The sequence below is a fragment of the Onychomys torridus genome, chromosome 3, assembly GCF_903995425.1.
Source record: "Onychomys torridus chromosome 3, mOncTor1.1, whole genome shotgun sequence".
NCBI classification, from domain to species: Eukaryota; Metazoa; Chordata; class Mammalia; order Rodentia; family Cricetidae; genus Onychomys; species Onychomys torridus.
Window position 1 is genome coordinate 141,330,171 of NC_050445.1, and position 3,725 is coordinate 141,333,895.

The 3,725-nt window shown below is 38.8% G+C and overlaps 1 pseudogene; it reads right to left on the reverse strand.

Annotated features, from left to right (window-relative positions):
• Positions 1 to 908: 908 nt before the first annotated feature.
• On the reverse strand, positions 909 to 1,265 carry LOC118579239 (annotated as a pseudogene).
• Between the last annotated feature and the right edge of the window lie 2,460 nt (positions 1,266 to 3,725).

The following is a 3,725-nucleotide window of genomic DNA, read 5'->3' on the forward strand; positions in this document are numbered from 1 at the left end:
TAGTGAGGGAAAGGCAATGAGGACTCTCCGTAGACCCAAGGGAAGGGTGACTGGTTAAACACAAAATGGCGGCTATTCCCGGCTGTGTTTTCCGCTTTGGGGCTTTTTCACTTCAAGTTAACTTTCATAAATGTTATGAGGTCATTGTTGGGGCTCTTTTAAACATATATCTAACCAAGTTTCCAGCACCATATTGAAAATTTGCCTTTTCTATTAAATTGTCTTGAAATGTTTGTTAATAACCAATGGACTATCCATGATTGTTTTTATTCCTGAATTTCTAATTTAATTCCATTAAAGTCAAAGAACATAGTATGCTTTGAATATTTTTACATTTGTTATGACTTATTTTAGGTGCTGGAGAATTTTAAGTACTCAGTGGTAGATCACTTGCCTAGAAGGCCTTTAATTCAATCCACACCACACCAGGAAAAGAAAGAAAGGTAGAAGGAAGGAAGGAAGGAAGGAAGGAAGGAAGGAAGGAAGGAAGAGACTTTTGCATGCCACAAAAATATAGTCTATCTTCTGAGAGTACTTGAAAGGAATATACACTCTGCTCTTAAAGGGTGGAGCATTCTATAGTCACAAGGATGTCCAGTTGGTCAAATAGTCTTGCTAATTGTTCCTTTGTTGTAACAGTTATTGTGAGAAGAGGGATGAAGCTGAAGGACACTCTGACTGCACCTGGGGGAGCCTTTTTTTTTTTTTTTTTTTTTTTTTGGTCTCAACCTATTTAATACTGTTTTGAGGTCCAATAAGTCCTGTTATCCTGTCTGTGCATCATTGGTCCTCCCTCCTTCCCTCCCTCCTCTTTTTTATAACGTACAATGATTTTTTATTTGCTGATAAAGTCCAGTTTTAGGTTTCTTTCTTTAGCATACTTCCATTTTATTAAAAGCAAAGGCCAACTAGTTCTCAGACTCTGATCCATCTTCGTCTTGACTAATCTGGAAATAAGGAAGTTTGTAGGTCTCCTTGTCAAAGGTAGCCACATGAAGCCGACAATGGGGATTATTCTTCTTATGGTATTTCTTGATAAGCTATTTCAAATAGCTTTCAGAAAATAGTTTCTCAGAAACAACTGTGATTTTATTCTTCAAGCATTCAATGTGAACAGCATTCCCAAGATTTCCAGATTTTCCATTGCCTTTAACCTTCTCACATAGAAACTGTTCAAAACTTCCAGAATCAAAAATTCCATCTTCTACTGTGATGAGTAAGGTCCAGGTGGACTTCTTTGGCTTCTTGTCTTTCTGCGGCACCATCTTGAGTAGTGGCCATGGGAAGAGCCTTTTTTTTCTTAAATATATTTTAAACTGAAATAAAATTGTATCACCTCCCCACTCCCTTTCCCTCCTCCAGCCCATCCTATGTACCCTCCCTTTAACACCTCCCATGTCCCTTGACTCTCAGATTGATAGATTTTTTTCTTTGATTATTATTACTACATATATTTAGTACACACACACACACACACACACACACACACACACACAATCTACTGAGTCAATTTTTGTTGTTCGTGTGTATATGGTTTCAGAGATGGCTGTTCTGCACTGGATACCAGTAAGAGGGTTCATCCCTGAGAGAAACTAATTTTCCTTTTCTCAGCAATCATTAGTTACCTGTAGTTCTTTGTCTAGGAGTGGGACCATGAGGAGATTTTCCCCTCCCACATTAACATGTCCAGTGATATTGCTACGGTTCTGGTCTTGTTTATGCAGCCATTTCTGGGAGAGACGGTTTCTTAGCAGACTTCCTGGTGTTCTGACTCTCATAATCTTTCCATCCCCTCTTTCTTGATGCTCCCTAAACCATCGACTCAAGAGCTGTGATGTAGATGTAGCTATTGTGGCTGGGCTCCAGAGTATCCATTGATGTCTGCATTGTATCCACTTGTGGTTTTCTGTGGTGGTTTCCATTTGCTAGAAAGAGGGTTTTGGTGAGGGTTGGTAGCTACACTTATCGGTGGGTGTAAGGATAACACTTAGAATGTAGTAAGGAATTATGCTTGTCCAACAAGGTGTTAGAAGACACTTGGAATAAACCTAACCAAACAGGTACAAGACCTCTACAGTGCAAGCTTCCAAGGTCTGAAGAAAGAGGTTGAGAAAGACACTAGAAAGTGAAAGAGTCTGTGCATCAGCAGAATTAATATTGTGGAAATAACCATCCTACCAAAGATAATTCACAGATTCAGTACAAACCCAACCAAATCCCTACAACATTCTTCACCAAGATAAGAACGAATAATGCTAAAATTAGTGTGAAACCAGAAAAGACTCCAGATAGCCAAAGCTAAAGCAAAGAGAAGAATACTAGAGGGATTGCCCTTTCAGACTTCAAGATGTATTATGGAGCTTTAACAATAAAGGAAATACGGCACTAACATGACAAAAATACATGCAGACCAATGGAATAAAATAGAAGACCCAAACATGAGCACATGTAAATACAGCCCTCTGATATTGACAAAGAGGCCAAAATATAAACTGGAGAAAAGACAGCATATTCAACAAATATTGCTGGGGAAAATGGATGTTTACATGGAGAATGAAATTAGACCTGTATCTGTCACCCAGCACAAAAACTATATCTAATTTGATCAAAGGTTTTAATTCAAAAACTATGTGGTAGTTTCAATGTATTTGGCCCCCATAAACTCATAGGGAGTGGCACTATTACAAGGTGTGGCCTTGTTGGAGAAAGTGTGTGGTCTTGTTGGAGGAGGCTGGATGGCACACGCCTTTAATCCAGACCTTGAGGCTGGAAGCCACAATTTTAATTTGAGCCACACCTTCTGGAGGAAATGTGTCACTGTGGGGGTGGACTTTGGGGTTTCTTTTTCTCAAGCTTTTCTTGGTGAGATTGTCAGTCGACTTCCCATCACCTGCAAGAAGTAGGACATTCAGCTGTTTCTCCAGCACCATGCCTGCCTGCATACCGCCATTGTCCCCGCCATGATGGACTGAACCTCTGAACTGTAAGCAAGCCCCCTCAATTAAATGTTTTCTTTATAAGAATTGCCGTGGTCATGGTGTCTCCTCACAGTAATGGTAAACCCTACCTAAGACAACTTGAAACACTGAAACTGTTAGAAGAAAAAAAAAAACTGTAGACAATCCCTACAAGATATAAATGTAGGAAAGGCCATTTCTGAATAGGACTCCATTTATTCAGGAATAAAGGCCAATAATTGACAAGTGTAACCTCATAAAAATCTTCTGCATAGCCAAAGAAACAATCAATTGAGTGAAGAAAAGACACACAGAGTGAGAGAGAATCTTTACCAGCTGTACATCTGATTACCACCCAGAATATACAAACAAAGAAACAAAAAAACTAAAATAAAACACAAAACAAAACTCAAGGAAATAAATGATCCAGTTTCAAAGATGGACTAGAGATCTAAATAGAGTTCTCAAAAAGGGTTTATCATCCTTAGCACTCAGGAAAATGCAAATTAAAACAACTTTGAGAATTCATCTCACACCAGAAAGAATGGCTAAGATCAACCATTCTTTCAACAATGGCTAAGATCAACAGTAGCTGACCACAAATGTTGGAGATGTGGAAAAAGAGGAACCTTCATTCACTGTTGATGTGAATATAAATTGGTACAGCCACTCTGGAAATCAGTATGGAGAATCCTCAAAGCACTAAAAATAAATTCACCATATGACTCAGCTTTATGACTCCTGGGCATATTCCCAAAGGACTTGATT